Below are 26,783 nucleotides of genomic sequence, written 5' to 3'. Positions count from 1 at the left end.
TCTCTTCTGGGTTCCAGTGCATGCATGTGCACCAGCCACCTGGTCTTTGTGCGAAGACCAGCTGGCTGGCATGCATATGCACACTGGAAACCCAGAAGAGAGTAGCTGTCTGCCTCACACATGTGCGCCGGACCACCTGTCCGGCACGCATGTGCATGACAGAACCCGGAAGAGCAGCTGGCGATAGCGTGCATGCCCATAGACAGGGCTCTGCGTGCCAGTTCTGGCATATATGCCATAGGTTCACCATCACGGGCCTAGGTACATATGAAAATGAGTGAGGGAGCAGGAGGTGAATTGGAGAAATGAGTTTGCTACCTAACTAGTCCATTATTATCGTAATTCGCTTGGTTGGCTCTGGTCTCTAGAAGTGTAACTTGATTTCCAAAAATTATATGTTCCTTCCCATGTGCAATTCTAATTCTAATACTTCCAGGTAATTACATGATGTACATAGAAGATAAAGCGAAAGGTATTAAAATATACTCTTTGCATCATTAAGGCTGATGACAGCTTGATTGACAAAACAAAATCAGCATGTATTGTACTTTGACTGCATTTGTTTAGCAAAATTAAAAATCAGCTTTCAGTAGAGAAAAATCAAATACTTCTGATCCATTTGAAAGTCTGATTTGCCATGGTTGCTAACACATAGGGTGATTTGCTTGATTTTAGCTTAATATCTAACCCAGGCATTGTAATTTGTAAATTAAGGTTATAGTTTTAATATGCCACTGTGAACCCACTCAGCTGTCTTAAATATTGAACTAGGGCTCAACACGGCACATATCTTATTGTTTGAACATAGCTCGTGCTTTGTAGCTGCATTTGCAAATGACTTTCATTTCCAAAATCTTTGAGATGATCGTTGAATGAAGCAGAAGCCATGTCTGGCACCTAGATAAGACATGCTTGCTTATCATCACTTAGAAATTGTGGTTACGGCAAACCGCCTATGCTGTACTCCTAAACACATCAGTAATCCATTTATCTCACCCTTGTACTGTATATCTGAGTCCTGGCTTTCCAGGATCTTGGGCAGAGGATTATACTAGCATGAGATTTTCTGAGTGTCTGGGGCATGAATCGCAGCGTATTTTTTTAATGAGCAAATCTTGTCATGGGTTGCAGAACTGAGTTGCTGCTGCAAGCTGGCTCAGTATTAATAGATGGGATGGGGAACAATGTGATTGGGAGCAAGTTAATCTTTTTGTATTGCATTGCTCTGATTTATAAGTTTTAAATTGTTAATTTAACGCCTTTAGAATGGTGTGGGGATATTCTTTTACCCATCCGTTTAAGAGGAAGTTAACAGTTTTTGATAAGCAAAAGGGTTGTTTAACCTTAAAAAAATTATATAAATAATAAGCGGGATATAACCTAATAATCTACAGTTCAAACAATTGTGGGTTGGCAGGAGTTTGTATTTTAAAAATAATAATCCAGTAGCTGTTCAGTAGTTTTGTACTGATACCTTGAAATGTGATGTAAATAATAATATAAATGCTGGACTGTGAAGAAGTGCATTTGATTCTGTTGCAAGGGTACAAGTGAAAGTATGTTTATATTATATGAGCCAATACTGTTAATGTTAAAGTGCCTAAACATATTTAGTTATTCCTTTTTTTTTCTTTCTTTTTTCTACATAGCTTGTTCAGAAATGTTTCGCTCCCCATTTTAGCTTTAGAACAACTGGTCTGTGAGTTAAGCTACATCTGAGAGGGACCAGGCCCAAATCAGCCATTGAATTTCATGGCCTTTCCCTAACCTGGTCCCCTTAGACATAAAGAATCCGCACCCCATAATGTAGCGTAGCACATCTGCAGGGCATTAGGCTGAAGAAAGTTGCTTTAGTACAACTGGTAACTATAGGGAAGAAATAGTCAGCTCATTTTAAGAGTTTAAAAGGCATAGACGTACTTCATATGTACCAAACTGAAATGGCAGGAGAGTAACTGAGACAGAATCATGTTATGAAACATTTGAAAAAGAAGTGGGATATTGGTATAAAGCTGATAAAATCTGAGCCAATAAAACCGAGAGCTGGAATCTCTTTTCAGATAGTTGATCTATAAACTCTGTATGGTAACTCAGCTAGTGTATCGGTGATGAAGAAACGTTAAAGCAAATTGATGGATGGGTTGAGTCTTTCCCAGAATATGCACTGAGAATAAATTCAGGATGGTAATAATTCAGAACAATTCAGAATCAGATTTTCCTGCTTTTGTCATAATCAGGATATTGTAGTCCAGGAACTGCTGTTGAATGGAGGGCAGGAGCACCGATTTGTGCAATCTTTCCCATCTGCTGCTTTTCAGATGTATCAGGGCCACAATGACCTGTGTATTTGGAATGTATTTGGAATGTTTTGCAATAATAAACCAAGAAATTTGGAAGGCAGACGGTTAGAGAAGAGGGCTGGTTTGTGTCTAAGTAATCCCATGCATTTTGAGCGAAGAAACAGTAAGGCTCTTTCCAATAGCATGTAGTTATTAGCCTTGAACATCAATCTTCACATGCAACTCATCAGTCATTACAGTATGTGGAGTGTCTTGCTCTGCGAGTCTTGCAGGTGACATGGGTAATGGGCTGGAGGAGGATTAATCTATCTAGTCATGAAAGAATGAAAGTGCTGGTCTGCCTGAGAGATTTAATTCTTCCTTGGATCAAGACTATAGTTGCCTTCTCCTCTCCCCACACCTTTTCTTCTTTCTTCAACAAACAAGAATGGACTATTATTCCACTCAACTTTTGTTTAAGGTGCAATCCTGTCTACCCATTTAGCTACAAGCAAATTACAGGTAGCCTTGATGCATTCTAATGGGATTGCCTAATTGTCAGAAAGACCAGACAAAACATTTCAATTTGCCATGCATGAATCATCCTTGTGCAGGGCACTGCATATTATTGGTTGCCAATTACTTTCTGAGTACCATTCATTACTCAATAAATACATAGCTACTCACATGATACATAAGTAAATGTTAAGCATTTTCCAATTTAAGGCCAGGGCTTCATCTTTAAGAGTAGGAGTAGAGATGCTACATCTTTCTGTGCCCCACTCCACTTCACCAATCCTGATACCTACAGGTTAATTTTTCCCAGATCTCAACAGTTGACCGATCAATGATTATGGGACAGGGAAGAGAGACTGTCTGTGGGGGTGGGTAGGGAGGGGAAATCTCTTTTCTTTGGTTTTTTCCCTATTGTTCAGCTTATTCAGTTCTCTCCTTTTTGGTAATTCTGCATGGATTCACCAACTGTAATAGAAATCAAGAAAGAGAAGAAACTATTGAGTTGTGGGAAGCAAGCCCTGGCTGAATAAAGGGTGAAGGAATGGAGTGATATAAGAAATAAGACAAGTGTATTTTATGTATGGGTCAATTCTCAGATGTTCTTTTCTTGGTCAGGATTTGCTCCCCTTTCTCTAGAGACTGTTTAAGCTCAGGATATTTTATCTGATTCTATGTATCAAGAATTGCAGATTCTTTGAGTAGGGGAGTCGATTGAAAGAATCATTATATAACCTTCTAAGGAGAAAGCACCTCATTTACAATGAACTCTTTATATGTTTTGTTTGTCAATATTTGAATTAGTCTTTTTTCCAGCAAAGGGACAAGGAAGAAGAAGAGGAGCAACAACATGATCAAAGTTTGTTTATAACATTATTTCTAGGAGGTCTGTTCGTTCTTTTTCCTTTTTATGGCTATGCTTATCAGTTTTAAGGCTTCGTTGGCATTAAACATTTTTTTAATTAAGCATAATAAAATCCAATTTAAAAAATGTAGGATCTTCTTCTAAAGGGTGACTTCCTGACGGAATATTTTGTTTTGCTTGTTAGATTGTATCTCACATGCCTGTAGGAAATCTTATGCTGCTTTATGAAATTATTTTGTCTTCAAAATTATTTGAGAGGAAGGGTTAATTACATTGCCTTTAAAGAATACACATAGTTTTAAAAAGATACTGCAGTTTGTGTGTGGTTTTTTCTTTATGTTTGTGGTTTAATTGTTCTTTTATTATAGACTTTTTATCATAGTGAAGCTTTCCAGACATCTGTGACATCATGATTGGCTAATATTCTATTTACATAGGTCTACACCTATAGTTTAAGTAATAAAAGTAGCAGCTGGCACTGGAGCTGAATAGCACAGTCTTTGTCCTTTTCTATAATTTACATATGAGCAGGAAGCTATAATCCTGAATCTTGAGGTACATTTGCTAAAAGTGCTATTATTAAATGACAGTTTTCCCTCTGTTGATATGTGTGTCATCCATACCTAGGTTTTCAGGATTTTGATTTAAACACAATATAGCCTATATAAGAACATATGACAAATAAATGAAGGAAGCTTGGTATTAAAAACAAATAAGCAGCACCATCTAGGAGGCTGTGAGCCAGGGTGCAATTTTTTACCATCTGTAATAAAGATTAATTGCTTCCTCTAATGGAAACAAATCTATCATAGGTGTTTCCTCTTAAACTAACATACACAACAACTTTTGTGTGTCAGGGGAGTTCAACTAAGTCAGCAGGTTTTTGGAAATGCTCCCTTTGTATCAATCTTTGGGTTAGCGGATGACTAGATAGAAATTAAAATGGTCTAGAAATTGGCTTTTTTTTTTCACTCAGCAGTTGGAAGGCATTGGCTATCACAGCTGGCACTGCAGAAAACCAACTGAAAATGTGTTTGTTTATATGCAAGACTGAACTCTAGGAGCAAACTGTATGGCATTAGTGCATGTTTATTCATTTAACAATTCAACAATAAAGTAATTTATCTAAGCTCAAGAACATTATTAGGGTGGAAGAACTATGTTATGGATTAAAAAAGGGATGGGCACTCTGTAGCTAGGGCTTGCACACCATTCTGAAGAGGCTGAAGGCTTTGGTGGCAAACATATTAAGTGGATGAAGTTAAAGGATTTCAGATTTTTCATTGCTGCAAATGACCCATTCCATATGCCAGTGATGGCAAATTTCCCGTTGCGTGCCAAAAGCGTGGGGAGCGTGGGGGGGGGAGTCGCATGCATGCGTGCCCACACCCATAATTCAATGTGCACATGACCCCCCTGCATTTCCCCCACTTTTGGCACATGATGGCACGGTGGGTCTGGTAGGCCCATTTTTTGCTCCCCCAGGCTCCTAGAAAGGCTCTGGAGCCAGGGGAGAGTGACAGGCGGGCCTTCCCCACCCTCCCGGAGGGCCTCTGGAGGCTGGAAACATTCCATTTGCTGATTTCCGGTGGACCTGGAAAGCCCGAAAATCAGCTGGCTGGTGCACGCATGTGCGCCAGAGTTAAACTAGGGCAAAGCTCGTGTGCCCACCGATATGGCTCCGCGTACCACCTGTGGCACGCATGCCATAGGTTCGCCATCATGGCCATATACCATTCCATTCCATTCCATATACCTTTCTGTGTTAGGTGCCAAAAGTGTCAAAATAAGGAGTCTTACAATATGGTAACAGATGTGCTTCATTTGGTTTTAGATAAATGTGTTGCATGAACTTAGCTATTGTGGTTTGGAAATCAGTCTTTATGATTTGTTGCATTCACTTGAAGATAAAAAGATCTGAAGATTTTTCAACCTGATCTCTTTCTAAGACTTCTCCTTGCTTTTTCTGTTGAGAAGGAGGTGGACTTCTGGGAAGAGGAGCATTGGTATCTTCTCAATATGAAAGATGTTTCCCTATCTTTTCCTGTACCTTTAATTGTAAGGGGACAAAATGTGTTCTCTGTTTTGAGTAAGGCCAACTTTTTCCTAAACCACTTCCCTCCTTTCCTGAGTACAGATATAATTGCTGCTTTTCAGCATGCTATTTAAACTTTAGTGCATTACTTAAAAAAAATAAAATAAAACAATTCTGGATTTTACTCTGTTCTTAGTTGTTGTTCCTTAGTGGAAGGATGTGGTCACATACTGCAAAATGGTCAAAAACAAAAATACTTTGTTTACTTTCATCTAGAAAACCAGTTGTTCATCCTGCTCCTGTTTCATTGGGGTATTGTTTATCTCACAATCCAAACAGAACTAGATTCCCTTTTGATCCCAGCCTCCTGTATTTCTTGTTCTACAGCAGGGTTGGGCTGTGAATTTTTCCAAGGGACCACATGAGGATCTGGGACTGTTGTCGAGGGCCGCTGTTGTTGCCCTGCCAAATATGGCCCACAGGCCATAAAATGCCCAGGTCTGTCCTGCAGCCTAGTATTAATAACATGATTACCAATAACATTGTTATTACAATACAATGTTACAACAATAACATTGTTACTTTGGGTTTATTTCTTAGCTTCTTCAACGATTAGATCTTTTTTCTAAGAAGGCTTGAGGGGTGTGTGTGTGTGTGTGTGTGTGTGTGTGTGTGTGATAAATATGTTCTGAACTGAATATCATTGAAGAAAGATTTTGTGCGAATGGGACTTTAGTGATCTAGTGAGTGGATTCTACCCATTACATGTGCATGGTTTAAGACAGGGATGTCAAACTCGCGGCGTCACATTGTCATCATGTAATGTATCGTACTTTTTTCTCCTTCGCTAAAATGAGGGCGGGCGTGGCCAGTGTGTGACGCATCTGGCCTGCCAGCCGCAAGTTTGACACTCCTGGTTTAAGAGAAGCAAAAGGCCAAAGAGAAGGTGAATAGTTGTGATTTTTTATTTACATATGCTACACAGATGAACTCTTGATTGCAAGGGTAGAAACTCTCATTCTGGTAGAGAATTTTCTGCTGAGAAGATGAGTAAGGAATGATGGGTAAACACATGGGATGAAGCCACTGTATATGTCCTGAAAATTTGATGGAGTTCTATGATTGCCTGTTTTTAGAGACTTTGAAGACGGGGGAAAGAAAGAACAGTTACATAGTATGTATTGGTTACAGAGTTGGATGGTAAATTTGATTACCTGAATCTGAAATATAACAATTTTCAGTAGAGAAATGTTGGTAGTGAAATATGGCACCTCTGTTCTAGAAGAGGCCTACTTCTAAAAAAAAGTGTTTGCATTCTTAAAAATAGTGGAACAATTATTCACATGTCTTGCTAAATGTTTTCTTAACTGAACTTGTTCGTTGCAAATTTATTTAAGAATGAGGTTTAAAAAAAAGATCTCTGATTTTGATACCTAAAATAAAGAGAGGTTAGTTCAAACTGCTAGTATTTTTTCCTTTGGTTTTTTTGATTGTGTCCATGGTTTATTTAAGTCAAACCTTCCTGTAATGAAGGATTAGTCTTTAGATAGCTTAGAATTAGAAGCACTTACAGGGAAAGATACAAATCCTGTTAATGCCTTGTATATATGTGCATATTTGGAGGATATAGAGCCTGAGAAAATCACAGTAGAAATCTTTCAGGTATAAAATTAGTAATAATTAAATTGCAACAATCTTTTAAGGCAGTGGTTCTCAACTTGTAGTCCGTGGATCCCTGGAGAGCTGTGATGTTGTCACAGGAGGTCTGCAAAGCCTTGAAGAAATGTTATGATTTAAATTTTGAGTTAAGTCTTGGGGGTCCGTCGCCACAAAAGGTATTTAAAGAGGGTCTGTGGTAAAGAAAAGGTTGAGAATCACTGCTTTAAGGGATCATTGCACCACACAGTAAGAGCAAAGAACTTGATTTAGGTATTTCCCTGTTATCAAAATGTATTGAGTAATTACCTTTTTGCTTTGCTTATATGCTAAATAATCTTTTTTTAAACCTTGTAAATAAAGTTTCAATCAAAGAATTTTAAAATCCTACTGCTTTTGTTATATCCAGGAAAAAACTAATGAACAGAACTTGAAAATTGAAGCTTAGTGCACTATACAAAGTATTTTGCTGGCTCCTATGATTAAAATGCTTTGCAAGTCAAGTTGAAATAGTGTCTGTTGCTTTGAAGAATATCCAAATTGTGAAGGATTAAGTACTGACAACTTTGATCTTGTCTTTAAAGCAGCTGCTTTAAATATAATATAGAATTACAGTGAAGAACCTCTATCTTATGGTATGGTTGTGCACATAATAAATAGATGTGAGATTGGCATTGTAAATTTGGGAGATGGTTAGCTGGTCAATGAAATAAAATAAATCATGTTGGCATTCTTCATAGGAATAATATACATAGTGTTTTTTTGAAAAATGGTGGCTACTTTTTTGTAGAGAAGTCATTCATGAACGGTGTTGCAGACAGAAACAAAACCCAGATCTTCTATCATTAGAAAGTATGATGCATATTGTATCTAGTTCATATCAGTGGTGGGTTGCTCCCAGTTCAGACCGGTTCTATAGAACTGGTAGTAAAACCGGCAGGAGGCTCCGCCCACTGACCCTGATGTCATCAGAAGCGATCTGCGCATGCACGCACGATCCTGTTGAGAACCGGTAATAAAGGTAAGTAGAACCCACCCCTGGTTCATATAGGTCACAAATGGCATAATAAGGGTGAACAGCTCAGATAACTAAAATAACTCTTATTTATTATTTACATTTATTATAGCTGCTCAACTCTGATTTTCTAGAGGTATGCATGAAATGGGAGTCATTCTTCATTTTTCAACTTGGAACAGAGCAACCTGTGAGAACATTTTTATTTGCTGTGTTCTGCTGTAACAAAACTTGTTTTATTCTGACTTTTTTGTGTATTTGAAGACCTCTGTTTCATTTTGTTTCCAGGTCAGAAAAAATGGCCTGTTTTGAGATTGAAACTTTGTTTCAAATTTGCTTTATATGACTGGGATTATAAAAATGTCCATGCTTGGTTCCAGGGCTGGAACAAAACAGCGTGTTTGTTTCCGACCTCAGAACAAATTACTGGAACATTTTGCTTCAAGATCAGAATATTTGAAAGAGCTCTTCTGAGCTGAAAACAATTTAGACATCTTTTTTCAAGTTAGTTTTTCCCCTTCAGTTGGCTGGAGCTGCATTGATTGTCAGTTAGCCTCCAGGTGCAATTCTGACTACTGTTTAACACTTTTAAAGCCCTAGCTGGTCTAAGGCCTGGAGGTATCTGAGATCGCTTTCTACAAGTTAAATTTATCCATCCAGTGAAATCTGGTAGAGAGGACTTGCTCTCTCATCAAAGAGAATACCAGAATGCATCCTCTCAGTCAAGTCCCCTCCCCATCCCACCTCCTGCCCCCAGTCTGCTTCCAAATAACCAAAACACATTCTTCACTCTTCTTATTATGTTTTTGACTTGTGAAAACAGGGGTTTTCAGAAAGGTACTCAAGGATATAGCTCACTTCAAATAACAACACATCAACGTTGTCACTGTTAAAGTTACAATATTTAGTTTCTTGTTTTTTTTTTAACTTACTTTCTTATATATCACTCAGAGTCTCTGGAAATAAGTTGAATATAAGACATGTATGCTGAAGAAATAGCTAAATATTGCTTGACTTGGAAAATTTCTCTCCCATCGAGAGATTTCAAGAAATGATGCCTCTTGGAATGATGTTAAAGCTATGTTCAGCATTCTTTAATTTATAAGACATTTCATCTCAGAATACAGTATAGGACAGAAATATTAAGACCATCCTTAAACTCTTCAAGACTGGGAAACTCTTTTGTTTTAAATTTTGTTTGTCAAACAGCTGACCATAAATGGAAGCTGAACTTGTTCACATTCTGGTTGGTGATACTGGAGTATCTAGATCAGGGGTGTCAAAGTCAAGGCCCAGGGGCTGGATCCGGCCCGCGGGGGTACTTAGATCTGGCCTGCGGGGCTGCCCTGGAAACAGCAAAGGACCAGCCTGCAGTGTTTCCGCCAGTGAAAACAGGCTTCCGAGCTTCGTTTTCGGCTGCCACAATCTCCTGCAACCCTCTGCCAGCGAAAACAGAGCTTGGGAGGGCCGCATGCTGGCAGAGGGTTGCTGGAGGCTGTGGCAGCTGAAAACAGAGCTTGGGAGCCTGTTTTCGCTGGCAGAGCTCTTGGACCACCACAGGCACCTCTGACATGAGTGACATTTAGCTGGGCACACCTACCCTGGCCACATCCACCCCAGCCCCCGAGGTCAAACACAACCCTGATGCGGCTCTCAATGAAATTGAGTTTGACACACCCCTGGTCTACACCCCGGTTGTTGACTTTATGAACATTTTTTTAAAGAAAAAGTACAAAAAGTCACTTTGTTTCTTTTCAACTCTTCTGTGTGATGGACAGCTCAGGAATTTACTGTTGGTGCCTGTTCAAGTACCAACCAAGGGTATGCAGCTAGATACTGCACCTGTGATGACTTCCTGTAGACCAAGAGGACTGTATTTTCTAACTTGGTGAGGTCACCAAGTAGATTACTTTTCCTGTTTTCCTGTTAAAAACAAATCTCTCACCATTTCATAACAGTGGTATAACAGGTTTAAATAGGGACAGTGTTTTAGAAACTATTTTGGGTACTTGTTTTGTGAAGAAAAAGTTTGTTGCATTTTTTCTCTTTGCTTAGCCATTCAATGAGATTTCAGCTCTGCTGACATTTTTGGCAGCAATCGTAATCGTAGACATCCATGAAGGGCGGCCGTTTCTCGGCAAAGAGAGTTTCTGATTTGTTTTGAGCAATTTTCTGGATTATATTTAAGTCCCTATATTTAAACGGAATAATGATGTCCAGTTTTAAGATTCAAGTTTTCTTTTTATGTTCTTTAGTAGTGTATTTTATTATTGCACTTTTAAACAACTCTAATCCAATCAGAAAACTGTTGCTATTCAGTATCGTAAAAATAACATACTGTATGTAATGCTTTTTATTATCTATAATCACTGCTCAACAATAACGGCACATTTCTGAATTTTAATGAAACTGTGATTGGGCAGTGCCTATGTATTTTAGTATGGAATGTAAAGGCAACCATAATAGTTCATATTTTATTTGTGTCCTATTTCATGAAAAAAATGGGTCGCCAATGAAAATAATAGCCACCATTATACCCACATATGTTGGTTCTGATTATGCGAACCTGGCCTTGAATATGCCAACTTAAACCCTATAAAGTACTTCTTTATTAAAGAGCACATAGCGCTATTATTATGTTACTGCTTGGAAAGAGTGAGTGAGAATTGTCTATGGTACCCTTGTAGAATCCTGGAAATTTATCTGGTCTCTAGGGAAAGACAATCAGAGATGCTTGAAATTAAGGATTAGAGGAATATTTGCATACAACTTTAAAGTAATTTTCTCCATGAGTATATGTCAGTATATTTCAACTACTTCCTAGTTGGAAGGAGGTAGGAACAGTACTTGGGATTGTCAGGTGGCCTCTAGAGAAACATTCTAGCTTCCATAGAAAAGCATAAATATGCACAGGGTTAAACTAGATCTAGGATGTTTTTGAACATCTTGGACAAACTGTACCAAACTAACTAGCACTGTCATCACAATTAGGGAATATTGAATATGGGCATAAGTACATCTTAAGGTGATAATTAGTCTATACAAACTTTATATTAGTAAAAAGCTTTAAGTAACTGCTTTGTTTGACATGGGGCATTAATCCATGATTGGCAGGGGAGATCAATTCTGTGGGCTCATTTAATGAAAATCATGGTTTAAAGAAGATTGTGACTAGGGAATGTACACCGGTAGACAATATAAGATTACGAGTTAACATATAAAATGAGTGATAACAAAAAGAACAGGGAAAGAGGAAGTAGTTCTGAATGAAAGAGATTTGATCTGATACATTTAATGAATCCATGCAGGAAAATGAAGTTATGGGTTTAGTTATGAATAGAAAGGTTGCTTATGAAATATAAATTGAGAATATTTTATTCATTTATCCAATGTTTAGTGTTTAAGGTTGCCACTCACCAACAGCTGTGAATAGTTATTCATGCATATTATGGAACAGGAATGAATAAAGAAGCATGATTGATTACATCGTTGACTGAAAGATAGGACATGAAAGATAAATGAGAGGTTCTGAATTGGGATACATGATTAGTGGAATCCATTAGTGGAATGGATTTTTGAACTAAATAAACATTGAAGAAATATAAAAGTGAAAAACAAAAGTGAGAGCAGAATTACCACAGAAGCTTAAATTAATTTTCTAACACAATCAGTGGAAAATGAGCTTAAGAAAAGAGGATATCAAATCTGCTTGAAATAAGTGAAATAATTATGAATTAAGAGTGTCACAGAAAAACCATAGAACCATGCTTTTTGGAAGTATGAAAAGGGATGCTTGCTGGAACAATGATGTGAAAGAGACTGTGGGTGAGGGACCATATATAACAGAATATGATTGCTCCAGAAAATGAGTTATTTATTTATAGAGAGAACAAGATATTGCAGACAAGGAATGTTTAATTGAGGCAAAAGGCCTCATTCAGTTTTTGGAACTAAAAATTGTGGAAGTATATTAAAAGGACTACACAAGAAACCTGCAGAAGAGGAAATGGAGCTAGAAAGTGATGAAGTGATTGTTAAAACTGAAGTGAGGCAATGTTGGAAGGAATATTTAGCGAAATGTGTGAGAATAACAGTGATATGTCAAACAGGGACATTGAAAGGAAGGCTATGTAAAGAGCTAAAAATATTTCTCCCTTGAGCAGGAGATACAGTTTCTTTCTGCTGCTTTACTAATGACCAGATGCAGAATCAAATTGTTTACTTTTGATAGCGTGAAATCTAATTTTCATAGTCAGCTGAGGGCCCAAATGATTTACAGCATGTAAGATATATTGTATGATGGAACAAGGAGTATTGATTTGAAAATTAATAAATTAAAGGTCAAGGCAGTCGTGCCGAACAAGAAAAATAGAGCGAATAATTGTAAATTATGCATAAATTGAAAAAAACTATAGAGGAAGGGGATAAATTTGTGTATTTGGTAGAGTAATTAATAAACATGAGAAAATAATTGGAGCAATTCTAAGATGTACAAGTATTGTTACAAAGGTAAAGTCTATTGCATGTGTGGTCTGTTGCAAGGAATGAATGCTTGGGAAAAAGAGCAAAAATGTCTCTGTATATGAACAGCCTTCTGCCTACTTCATTTTATGGAAGAGAGGATTAGGTATGTCTGGAGAAATGTAAAAACTACCAAAGAGAAAACCATACCCGCAATACTAAGTAGTACTAAATCAATGTAGATTTAATACAAAAGTGAGTGAATGAAGTAAAAGGGCTGAGGTGGTTTAAACATATAAAGACAATGAATGATGATTGAATTGCAAAAACCAGAAGATGAAAGAAGAGTGAATGGGTTGAGAGGAAGGAGAAGCAGAAGTCATGGTTGGATGATGAAAAGAGAGAAGACATATTTAGAAAAAACAAAAGGCAATACAGAAGATAGTATATATATCTCTTTATACTTTATATAAATGACCTTTGTGATCATATTATACTGTAAGCAACAGCGTTCTCTTTGCTGATGATGTAAAACTATTCAACACCACTGACAATGTTGCTACTCTACAAAAAGACCTTGACTATCTGTCAGAATGGTCAAACAATTGGCATCTCCAAATCTCAACCCACAAATGCTCTGTCTTACACATTGGCAAAAAATATCAGAACACAAAATACAAGCTGGGCGGATATGACCTAACAGGTGACCCTCACTCTGTCAAAGACCTTGGAATACTCGTCTCAAATGATCTAAGTGCCAGAGCTCACTGTAACAGCATTGCTTAAAAAACGTTAAGAATTGTTAACCTAATCTTGCATATCTTCTTCCCCTGTAATATTGAACTGCAAACTAGGGCATACAAAACTTTTGCCAGACCAATTCTTGAATACAGCTCATCTGTCTGGAACCCGCATTGCATATCGGACATTAATATAATTGAGAGAGTCCAGAGATATTTCACAAGAAGAGTCCTCCACTCCTGCTCGCAAGAAAATACCTTATGCTACCAGACTTGAAATTTTGGGCTTAGACAATTTAGAACTTTGCCGTCTTCAGTCTGACCTAATCATAGTACATAGAATAATCTGCTACAATGTCCTACCAGCCAATGAATACTTCAGCTTCAACCAAAACAATACAAGAGCACACAATAGATACAAACTCATGGTAAACGGATCCAAACTAGACTGCAGAAAATACGACATCAGTAACAGAGTTGTCAACGCCTAGAATGCACTACCTGACTCTGTGGTTTCTTCCCCAAACCCCCAAAACTTTAACCTTAGACTGTCTACTGTAGACCTCACCCCATTCCTAAGAGGTCTTTAAGGGGTGTGCATAAGTGCACCAGCGTGCCTACCGTCCCTGTCCTAATGTTTTCTTTCATTTGTATCCATTTCATGTATTTATAATTATGTTTACACTTGTATCTATCATAAAATACATGCTTGATGAAAAATACAAAATAAAATAATAAATAAATAAATAAATATGGATTATTGGGAAGCAAGGATATTTTGCGAGGATGGAAAGATATGGCATCATATTGTGATGACAAACTAGATTTAATTATATATTTGTTCTTTCTCTTTTCTGCACATTGCATAATGTTGCTCATTCTGAAAGAGAACAGCACAGTGTTTGTGTATGCACATATACTAAACTAAACTTCATTAGTAATTGTTTTAGTGATGTTTATCTTAGAACAGGGTCTTCCTGTGAGTGGAATCACAAAAGAATCACATGTTTGTTTCCTCTAAACTATCTCATAGAAGAGAATGTATGTAGCTAAGGGTTGAACTGTGGGGTCCTTGGTGCTCTCTGAGCTTGGCTGTTTCCTTGCAGAGATGTTTGCTAGAAAACAACCAAGCTCAGAGAGCACCAAGCCCCCCCCATCTAATCTCAGCTGCTTTATCTCAACTGATCAGTGTTAAGAGTGCTGGTTAGCCTTACTGCCTCCACCCATGATTAATATTCAGTCTGGTGGCCTCTGCAGTCTTTCTGATTTATTCTTTCTATGACACCATGGCTGTGTGCATTAGGAATTGAAACCAAGGTTATCACACTGATCTAATTTGCACAGCCATCCTGAACCACAATATGATTTATTTAGTTCTGGCTTAATCTGATACATGTATTCCATCATTCTTTATTTGTTGTTCTTTGCTGGCCCAGATACTGGTAATGCCAGAAGGGTCTCCTATTGTCCATTGTGCCATTCAAAATTGCAGCAAGGAAAAAAGATGCACATTAGTTTCCCAGTTACTGAAGAACACTTTGAACTGATATTCCTTTATCAAATGGCTTCTTTCAGTGTTTTTGCAGGCAATAAAAGGAAATGGGGATGGGTGGAGATGAGAAGAGATGAAGCTTTGCTTCTGTGCACCCTTAATTGGCAATGGGTCTTATCACAGTTTCTTAAGTGAAGCTACAATGTTATGTCTACTTATCTGCCTGTAAAACTCCCTGAAATTCACTATATATATACAGTGTAAAATTTGGTCCTTTGTGCATGTGCCTATATGCGTTTGAGTCAGTGGTGGATTTCAAATTTTTTTACTACCGGTTCTGTGGGTGTAGCTTGGTGGGCGTGACATGGCTTTGTGGGCATGGCTTTGTGGGTGTGGCAGTGGAAGGATGCTGTAAAATCTCCTTTCCCACCCCACTTCAGGGGAAGGTTACTGCAAAATCCCCATTTCCTCCCGATCAGCTGGGACTTGGGAGGCAGAAAATAGACGGGGGCGGGGCCAGTCAGAATTTTTACTACCGGTTCTCTGAACTACTCAAAATTTCCGCTACCAGTTCTACGGAACTGGTCAGAACCTGCTGCAACCCATCTCTGGTTTGAGTCCTGTTGACAAGTCCCTGCAGTTTTCCCAGTCAAGATTTTCTTGAAGTGGTTTGCCCTTGCCTCTTTTCTAGAGAAAAAGCAACTGGTCCAAATTGACCGAGCTGGCTTTGTGCCCATGGTGCATCTAGAATACACAGCGTCCCTGTTTCTAGCCTGATGCCTTTACCACTATGCCAACTAGGCTGTCTCATCTAGGGTTGTACTGTTCATTGTTTTTTTGTTGAATTGATACCCTGGGAAAGAAAGAGATACAAACAGAGCAAATGAGAAGCAAGATAATGGCATTTTCCAGTTTTGTGCTTGGCCATTTATATGCATTGATGTCAGTTTTAAGAGTTATTTTTCTCATTTGGTTCTTGTTGAAGTTTCCAGATGGGGTAGTCAGTGCATGCATTGATCCATGTACATATAATGTACACACAATAAGATACCCCACAGTGTACAACAGATTATTCATTTACAGTCTTATTTGAAACAGCTGATATAATCTAAAATGAAGTGTTCTATGTTCTGTAAATTTGTGGCCTTGCCAATTATGCACTGTCTAGCTGAATTGCAATTCAACTGATTCAATGCACCAGGTTAGACTTAACCTTAAAAGGCAGCAGCTCTTAAGGGTTTTTTTTTGTGTGTGTTTTTTTTAAAAAAAGCCTCTTGCTTCAATTTGCCTAATCATTCTCCAATTTCGGATGTCAGAGCTGACATTCGGTGAGCAATGTCTCCCTTTGCTTGCTGAGCTTCCTGCTCTTATTTTATCAAGAGAGTTAAAAACATTTGTTTTCATCTTAGAAAAATCTGCTACACTATCTTATCTGCAAACCACTCTAAAACTCAGGACGGTTTGACTTGAGATAAGGGAGAGCTTGTAAAATAATATTGATAAAGAGTGAATGCGACATCAGTGCAGATGCCAAGAATATCTGCAGTGCATTTGATTCAGTTTTGTCCTGGAGTTGCAGTAACAGATGGGCGACTCCTCTTCCTGTCAAGCAGCCATTTGACTTATATCTCATTTGTGCCTTAGTGCATTATAAGGGAAAGCAAGTCATTGTATAACAACCGTCGTGTCTCAATTGGAAAGGTCCACGGGATAATGTAGCAGATGATAATCAGATGGACGGATGTTGGCCAATATTTCAGATTTCCCTTAAAGCGCATCCAGGGTTTTGTGTGGGATTAGTTACACATTTGATTCCTTATGTCTGATGATGATTGCCTCCATGGCACAATCAGTTTGTTCCAAACCTGGAGCAATGAATATGGTTGCTTGACACTACTGTTGGGGAGGAGAAAGAACAGAAAAACGTGCTGTGGATGTAGGATGCTGGATCATAGCTTTGTGTGCCTGCTTGTTCCATTTGAATTTGGGGAATTTACCATTGGGAATGTAGGACACTCCCCGCCCCCCATTAAAAATAGATAAAAACATTAAACCAAAAGGAACATAGATAATTTCTCTTTCTCATCTGGTAACAGAAACATACATTCTCCCTGAAGGTGTTTTCAGTAAATTATACTGATTTTGTTAAGTCCATGCTTTTTAACATGCTTCGTTTAATATTATACCCAATCCCTGCTGCATCATTCAGTTGACTTGGCAGTGTTTGCATAAAAGGAAGACACTGACTGTTGCTATGGTCACAGAATCGTTTCATACCTTTGGGAAGCTTTTCTTTCTCTTTCTGGCTGTGCATTGGTCAAGAGTGAATTATGGCTGGAAGGGGTGCATGTCATGATCAGAAACATTTTTACCAAAGCAATCCAAATAGCTATCCTGGAAAGAGCTAAATCCTGTAAAACGATTGAAACTGAACTAATTTCAAGTGTCTTTACTTGGCTGCTTTTCATCAGGTTTTACTAGTTTTTGAGGGACAGGGATGGCAAATCTACTCCCAATTTTTCTTTACTCAGTCTTATTCATTCGGCTGCTGAGTCTTTGTGATGGAGGCTATTTTAATCCTTTCTCTTCCATAATGCTTAGACACTGAAATTCTGAAAGGAACCTACTGTATATCTAACATCTTTAATTTGTGGCTAATCGGGGTGGGAACAAATACAGAGCAAAATAAATTCAATACTTTTAAAAAGATGAAGTAGAAATCTTGCTTGAAATCTCTTTTGATTCAAGAATAAATTTGAATGGGCATAAGCACCTGAGGGTAGAACAAGAAGCAATGGGTGGAAACTAATCAAGGAGAGAAGCAATTTAGAACTAAGGAGAAATTTCCTGACAGTTAGAACAATTAATAAGTAGAACAACTTGCCTGTAGAAGTTGTGAATGCTCCAACACTGGAAGTTTTTAAGAAGAGATTAGATAACCATTTGTCTGAAGTGGTGTAGGGTTTCCTGCCTAAGCAGGGGGTTGGACTAGAAGACCTCCAAGGTCCCTTCCAACTCTGTTATTCTATTGTATTCTATAATCTGCCCATGTCCTAATTAACTTTTATTTATTTTGAAGACTTTTACAATAAGGATCGATCTTGCAAAGTAATATCTATTCTTATTTCTCACTTGTTATATCTGAGCTACATAGTCATGCTTCTGTTAATATTTTTCATTTTGGAAAGTGTGATTCTAAATATTGGTAGATTTATGGGAAAATCTTTCAATGTTTATGCGATGCTGCATTATATTCCAAAGACTTTGGAATCTGATTGTTTATCAGGAATGATAGCTGTATTATGCATAAGTGTTGGCTAAAAATACATTGAGAGATTGCAAAAGTGGTATTCCACATGTTAAGAAATAACTTATTCAAATAAATAGCTTATCTGCCTTGGAAAAGTAATATACTAATCAAGGGATGAAAGAATATATACCACTTTGGCATAGATTGGATGATATTTTATAAGAATATTTTTGTCTTTTACTATAATACTGAGAGCCATTTAGTCTAGTGGTGAAGGCATCAGACTAGATATTAGAAGACTGTGAGTTCTGGTCCTGCCTTAGGCACAAAGCCAGCTGGGTGATGTAATGTTGGGCAAGTCACTTTCAGCTGTAAGAAGGAGAAACAGGCTAGACTCCTTTCAACTTCCTGCTCTTCCATTTTTCCCTAAATGGGTGAAGGCATACTTAAATAAAAATCAGGATGCAAGCATCAAGGCAGGTCTGGAAAAGCGTATTAATTTCCCTTTCTTCCCCTTTCTGCCTCCTGTGTGGGATGCAGGGGTAAGTGAGTGTGAAAATAAGAAAAAACTTCAAAATTGATATGTCTGGTGAGGAGCAGATTGGGGACCCAGTGTAAATTCCTTAAGATTAATTGGCTGGGTCAGTGACCCAGTTTTCCTGGTGTACTATTTGCTAACATTCAAACCCCATGATCTAATTAAGTGTGTTGTGCAAACAGGCCAGTAGATGCTTCCTAAGAGAGGAAGAGAGAGAGAAACATTTATCAGAGTTTCTATCTGGCTTCCTTGCTTTCAGATTTGTTTAACAAAAGACAACCTGCTGAGGATAAAAGAGAGCTATTTACAGAAAAGAAAAATCACTGTTCACATTTGGCACCGAAGTTGGGGAAAGAAACAATGGATTCCTCTTATTGGAAGACAGAGAAATTACTTGATAATAGAATCTGCTCCTTGGGAGTGAAGAAATACTCTTTCCATGTTTATTTGGAGATGAGTATAAGAATTTTAAAGTATATTATTTCACTAGCATACATAGTAATGTATACGTGCCTACCTCATCTCTGCCTGATTTCTAGTATGATCTGATAGCAATATTCAGAGATTTAGGCATCCCCAGGCATGTAAACCACTCCTTAAGGCGTTGATTAAAAAACTGGAAAATTAAAAGTGGGGCATTTACATACATAAACAGGAAAAATGTCTATTTCCAGTAAAAGACTCTGGAGAAATGATTCAACTAATGGCACTAACAAGGTACAGTTTAAACTGATACTTTTATACTGCAACTCAATGTTTAAATACAGATTTTTCATCTTGGAGCCAAATATTTGCTGAAGAAAAGTTTTGCTTTTAAGATTCTCCAAGACATTGGGATGCTGCCAATCATAACCAAGATGAGCCCTGACAGCTAAATTGGAAGTGCATCCAAACTCATCAAACAAATAGATTTCAAGATCTGAGTGTAGCTAACTTGCTGCCCCATCATGTATTAGTGGAAATCACTAAAGACCATCGTGCTCATCCTCTCAAGTCCACAAGGGAATAGTATTCCAGCACATCTGTAGGGCATCAGTTGATGAAGTTATTCAGATGAAAGGATGTCCAAGGATATTGATTGTCAAACTATATAATAATTATTTAATTGTAATTAAGGAGAATATTCTCATTGAACGTGGGTCCGGTGGTCCTCTTCCATGGGGAGTGCTCTTCCGATGACGTCGGATCGGGTCTGCTAGCTGAGAAGCTCCTCCCTTCCTGTAGCCTCCCAGCTTTCAGACTCGATCCGATTTGGATCAAGTCACGGTTTGAGCTGCTCCATAACTTTGGAAGTATTATAACTTTAATTGGATATTCTAAATTGATCCCTGCCTTCCAGCTAATTGGACTTTCTAAATTGTTGCCTGCCTGATTCCCCCGGGGGGGGGGAATATTTCCCAGCGAGCAAGGTTTCGTCCCGAGGCCGCTGAGGACTGATCGAGGTGAGTTAAGCTCCCTCGAGGTGGAGATTTCTCTGGCAGCGAGAGGGGTTAAACTCCCTATGCCGCTGCAGCAGCCCTCAGGCAGGGATTAGGTGGTTGCTTCCCTGCCGCCGCACCGGCTTCAGAAGGGGCGGGGAAGGCGGAGCCTCCACTGCTCCGTTGGGCTGCATTGCGCCAGAAGGCGCAGGAGCTGGGAGCCTTTCCCTCGGGCCTAATCGCCCCATCCTCCTCCGGCTCTCCTTTCAGCTCCGGCAGGACCGCAGGCAGGGCGATTTTTCCTGCCTGTCCAGCAGCGATTTGGCGCCTCCTGGGCTTTCGCTCACGCGCCTGGAGGGAATTGCAAAGGAGACAGCACAGTCTAATTGGAACTCATTGCTGCCAAAGTAAGTTTCTCCCTGCGGGGGGGGATTAACTAAGGATCATCCTCCCCTCCTGGATTAATTGTTCTATTTGCCCTTTCTTCGGCAGACGGCTTGCAGCCTTCCTAGGCCTCTCCAGGGATCCCTGCTCACCTCGTGGCAGCCGCCATTTTGGCCTTTCTGCTCCCTCCGCCATTTTGCATTTCTGCGAGGTCTGGGCCTCTTTCTACAATGGCTTCCACCAGACAGTCTAAGACTAAGAGACAGGACCCTTCTTTGGACCAACCTGGAACTTCAGCTGAGGTCCCTACAAAAAAGACTAAAAAATCCTCCTCCAAATCTTCTGAATCTAGATCAAGGGAGGAGATGAGGCTGCACCAGGCAATTGAACGTTCAATACAAAAGGCCCTCAAGGAGGCCTCTATTAAGGAAGCTGATGCCTCAGCCTCTATCCCTGCTCGGGCCTCCTCTCCTGTGAGACCTGAACCCATTGCCCAGGCCTTGCCTCCAGCCTTATCCCCGGATGGGGATGGGGCTTCTGTTCAGCCACAGCAACAAGTTAATGAATCTCTCTTTGGGAATCAAGAAGAAGAGCCCTCCAGGGCTCAATCCCCGGGGGGGGGCAGGGTTTCTCCTTCCCCAGTCCTGCAGAGTTCTGATAACCAAGGGCAGGGGCCTGTAATTTCCCCAGATTTGGTGGCTTATATCCATCAGGCCATTCAGCAAGGCATTCAGGCCGACAGACAGCGCAGAACAGCCTCATGGGTTTCTGATTCACCCTCTCACATAGATGTGGAACGTTCATGTCTTATGTCAGATAGGGTTCAACCCCCTGCCAGAGCTCATTCATCAGCTTCTTCTGTCCAAGGTTCTCTCACCGGTGAGGAGGTTAAGGACACTGAGTTGTCTGATGATGAAGACTTATCCCCAGACTAACCTTCTTTCATAGGCCTATTCAAACCTCAATTGTTCAGGTCCTTATTGCACAAAGCTAAGTTAACGACTGGTTTAGGAACACCCCGCCCTAATCCGGCTGGGGAGGGAACTTCTTCAGTGCCTCTGTTTGAGGAACCTCTCATTGAAACCGAAGAGATCCCAGGCCCCAAATTGTTCCGGGATGTCCTCACTAAGCAATGACTTGCCCCTGCTTTGGGGCCTAGACCCAATGCGTTGGACAAGCGCATTTATAATATGGCCCCGGAGTTTTCCTCCCTTCTGCAGGTGCCCTCGGTGGATGCTCCGGTTGTCGCCCTTTCGACCTCTTCGTATACTGCGGGCCCTCCAGAGGAGAACCTCCGGCCGGAGGAACGCCGTCTGGAGCACGTGTTGGTCAAGTCTCACCAGGCTTCTGCATGGGCTGTCAGATCCTCAATGGCTGCTTCCTTCTTTAACCGAGCATCCATTCTTTGGCTCAAGCAACTGCAGGAACGTCTTCCAGTGTCTGACTTACGCTCTCAGCAGGACATTACTAAGGTACTGGCAGCTTTAGAGTTTTCGGCCGACGCCACCTTGAATTCATCCAGGTTCATGGCCAAGGCCATTGGGGCAACTATCACGGCCTGTAGACTTTCCTGGCTCAGACAATGGCAGGCAGACGCCAAATCTAAATGGCGTCTGGCGACATCCCCGTTTGAAGGCCCCTTCCTATTCGGGGCTCCATTGGAACCTCTCCTAGCAGAATCTAGGGACAAGCGTAAATACTTACCTTCCATGTCTCGTAGGTCGGGACAAAGATTCCTCCCCTCTTCCTCCTCCTCCTCCTTTCGTCCCTTTCGAGGGCCAGAAGGATTCTCCTTTCCTCGACAAGGTCAGAGGTCCTTTCCATCCAGACAATTCCGCCCCTCCGAGCGTCAGGGGTTCCATTCTCAGCGGGGCCAATCTAGACGCCCCTTCCGTGGGGATCGTGGGCGCTCCGCCCGCAGATCCCGCTGACGGTTCGTCCAGCCTTCCCATCGGAGGCCGCCTGGCCCTGTTTGCCGGCCAATGGGAGGCCACATCCTCGGACGCCTGGGTCAGGGAGACTGTCAGGGTGGGCCTCTCCCTCGAATTTCTCTCCACACCCCCGACCCAATTTCTCAAATGCCCTTTCTCTCGGGATCGGGCTCGTCGGCTCCTGATGGTATCGGCCATTCAACATCTTCTCGAGATTCAGGCCATCGAACCGGTACCTCAGGAGCTGCGCGGACAAGGCTTTTACTCCCGCCTGTTCATCATCCAGAAGTCGTCGGGGGGTTGGAGGGCAATTCTAGACCTCAAATCCCTGAACCGACGGATCCGATACCGTCGGTTCAAAATGCAGTCCCTCAGCTCCATCTTGGAGGGTATCAGGCCCGGGGACCTTCTGTCCTCAATAGATCTGACGGAGGCTTACCTCCACGTTCCAGTCCACACGGCCTTCAGGCAGTTCCTCCGCTTCTGTTATGCGGGTCGTCATTATCAATATCGAGCCCTTCCATTCGGCCTATCCTCGGCTCCCCGAGTTTTTACAAAAATCATGGCCGCGCTAGTGGGCTACCTCCGGACTCTTCCAGTAAGGATCCAGGCCTATCTGGACGATCTCCTCGTCCAGTCGACTTCGGAGGATCTAGCGCGCCAGGACTTGGACACCACCCTCCAGGTCCTGGAGAGCCACGGGTTTTCCGTCAACATGGCCAAGAGCCATTTGATACCCACGACTCGCATACAGCACCTGGGAGCCATCATAGATTCGGTGGAAGGCAAGGTTTATCTTTCCCAGGACCGCCTGTCCAGCCTGCGGTCACTGGTCAGGTCAGTGTCATCAGGGAGACCAGTCTCCCTGGCAGCCCTGTCCAAGCTCCTGGGAAAGATGGTCTCCTGCATCGGGATCATCCCTTGGGCGCGTCTCCACTGCAGGGATCTGCAGTGGTTTCTGATCCCGTTCCAAAAACGTCATCTAGGGACTTCCGACCGCAAGGTCCTCCTTCCCCACAAAGTTCTCCTCTCCCTCCAGTGGTGGTCTTCAGCAGCAGTCCTCAAGGGGAGGGAGTTCAGGGTGTCCCAATTCCTTATTCTGACTACAGATGCCAGTCTCCTGGGCTGGGGGGCCCACCTGTCCTCGTCCATGGCCCAGGGGCGCTGGTCCCAGTCAGATCTGACACACAATATAAACTGGTTGGAACTTCGGGCCATCCACCTGGCCCTTCGGATCTTCCAGGATCAGGTGTCAGACAAACACGTATTGGTACGGACGGACAACGTAGCCGCCAAGGCTCATGTAAACCGCCTGGGGGGGACCCGGTCTCGCCACCTCATGCAGGAGGCCGAGAGTCTGGGAGCCTGGGCGGAGTCTCACCTGAGGTCCCTCCGGGCATCTCACATATCGGGCGTGACGAACACCCAGGCGGACTGGCTCAGCCGGGAGTCAGTGGACCAAGGGGAGTGGGTCCTCGACCCGGGCCTGTTTCGGATGATCACCGACCGCCTGGGATTCCCGGTGGTGGATCTGTTCGCCACTCGGGCCAATCGCCAGACAGAGAGATTCTTCTCTCGCTACCCGGAACCGGGGGCGGAGGCAGTGGACGCAATACACAGCAGCTGGCCGGCCGGCCTCCTCTATGCCTTTCCGCCTCTGCCTCTCATTCCCAAAGTCATCAGAAAGATGCTGTTCCTCCGGGCGGAGCTCCTGTTGATTGCCCCGTTCTGGCCCCGTCGGCCATGGTTCGCGGACCTCCAAGCCCTGTCCGTCCGTCATCCCTGGCGTCTTCCTCGAGACAAAGTGACTCTTCGTCAAGGGCCGTTACTGCACCCGGATCCGGCGTGGCTTCAGCTAACCGCCTGGCGGTTGAGCGGAGCTTGCTGAAGAAGTCCAAGATTCCTTCTCGGGTCGCCAACACTATCCAAGCGGCTCGATGCCCGTCAACAACACAGATTTACGACTCCACCTGGCGCTCCTTTGTGTCATGGTGCAACCGTCGCTCCATCGTCCCTACGTCGGCCTCCACGGTGCAGGTACTGGTGTTTTTGCAGGACGGCTTTGAGGCAGGCCTGGCCCCTAACATGCTCCGTCGGCAGGTCTCCGCCCTATCCACTATTTTGTGTTGCGGTTCTAGACATTCCCTCTCGAGTCGTTCCCTCATCCGCCTCTTCCTCAGGGGGGCTTCCAACCTTCGCCCGGGGTCTATCCACAGATATCCCTCCTGGGATTTGCCCTTAGTGCTAGACGCCCTCACGAAGGCTCCCTTCGAGCCCCTAAGGTCAGTGGGCCTACATTTCCTGTCTTATAAGGTCGCCTTCCTACTGGCCATAACCTCGGCCAGGCGGATTTCAGAGTTGGCAGCCCTCTCCATCAGGGCTGATCTCTGCGTTTTTCATCCTGACCGGGTGGTACTTAGGTTGGACCCCACGTTCCTCCCTAAGGTGAATTCCCCTTACCACAGGGCACAGGAACTAGTCCTTCCAAATTTTTGTCCACATCCTAGCCTGCCCTTAGAACGAGCCTGGCACTCCCTGGACGTGAGGAGAGCCCTTCGGATCTACATCCATCAGACATCTGACTTTCGGAGATCAGAATCCCTTCTAGTCTCCTTCCAGCCATCTAGTATGGGCCAAAAAGTCTCATCCATTACAGTGGGGCGTTGGATTAGGGCCACCATAGCCACGGCTTATGGGTCCCAGGCCTTGCCAGTTCCACCCAGGATCACGGCCCATTCCACCCGCAGTGCGGCCACTTCGGCCGCCTGGGCCACCCAAGCCTCCTTGGAGGAAATCTGCCGGGCTGCGGCCTGGTCGTCCCCTACCCCGTTCATTAGGCATTATCGACTAGACCAGTTTGCATCTGCGGATGCAGCATTTGGGCGTAGGGTACTCCAACAGGTCCTCCAGCGGACTTCCTCATCGGCCAGGGCAACTCCCTTCCTGTAGTTTCACGCTTTGGTATGTCCCATGGAAGAGGACCACCGGACCCACGTTCAATGAGAATGGGCTTTGCCTTACCTGAAAGCCCTTTCTGATTGCGGTGGGTCCGGTGGTCCGCCCCGCCCTGTTATGCCCAGGGCCGATTCGGCAGGGTTCTGGTGTCCTGTTTCCTTTCTTGCAGCTCACCGTGTAGGTCTGCTACAAATCGAATCTCATCAGAAAGCTGGGAGGCTACAGGAAGGGAGGAGCTTCTCAGCTAGCAGACCCGATCCGACGTCATCGGATGAGCATCTCCCATGGAAGAGGACCACCGGACCCACTGCAATCAGAAAGGGCTTTCAGGTAAGGCAAAGCCCAATTTATAATTATATTAATAAATTATAAATTATAAAGAATAAATATATAAATTATAAAATTATAAATTATAAAAAATTATAAAGAATTAATAAAGAATAAATTATATTATTTTTATAATTTAAAAAAAAAGGCATATGCCCTGATAGCATTTTAAGTAATTAATAATACATTTCCTTAAGAAGAACATTGGATCATTCAGATGTTATGCTAAATAGTCAGTAATGATAAATTTTAGAATTTTGTGATTGTAATTTAAATAACTAAAGTATTTTATTTTAGGAAAGTAGCTTGGAGTATATTTTGAGTGGCTTCTGGGGCAGTAGAAATATGAGATTTCTCCCCCCCCCCAAGTACATACCAAAAATAATTGGTTGTAGTCTGTGGTTAATATTTCAATTATTTTTAGTACTACCGTTGTATCCATTAGACACCCACTTAAGAGCAAGGCACTTGACAATATTAACTTGAGACCATTTATACATGAGATATAAACTTGCTTCCTTTGCAGATATGAGTTTAAACCCATTTATAAATCAATCCCTACTGATTTAATATAAATCTCAAATCCCATATAAATATGATATGTGAACCTCAACTCCCAGAATTCCCCAGCCAGCATATCTTAAAGTTGCTAAAGTTGAGAAAAACTCCAATAGATGGTAGGTCTACTTATATTATTCATTCATTCGATATTCATAGATTCATGTTATTACCTAGAGCTAGCCATGCCATAAAGCAAAGGGCTTTGTATGCTTAAGGCTGTGACGAAAATGATGGGGAAAGGTAAACAGTATAAATTGGATATGTACCGTTTCAGGTCAATATTCTTTCTTTGAATTGACTCAATGTGGTCCAATATCTTGTTTTGATGCTAGTTGTTGTCAAATATATATCTGCTAAGATAAT

General features: G+C 41.7%; 1 protein-coding gene across 2 annotated transcripts in view; it reads left to right on the top strand.

Annotated features, from left to right (window-relative positions):
* The window catches only part of SRGAP3 (SLIT-ROBO Rho GTPase activating protein 3), a 223,151-nt gene that overhangs the window by 10,116 nt on the left and 186,252 nt on the right, over positions 1-26,783 (top strand). The window lies entirely within an intron of this gene.

This window comes from Pituophis catenifer, unplaced genomic scaffold (genome assembly GCF_029215685.1).
Source record: "Pituophis catenifer annectens isolate HBS135680 unplaced genomic scaffold, rPitCat1.0.hap2 SCAF_2, whole genome shotgun sequence".
Taxonomy (NCBI): domain Eukaryota; kingdom Metazoa; phylum Chordata; class Lepidosauria; order Squamata; family Colubridae; genus Pituophis; species Pituophis catenifer.
Note: the sequence above shows the minus strand (reverse complement) of the source record. Positions and strands in the feature narration are given on the sequence as shown.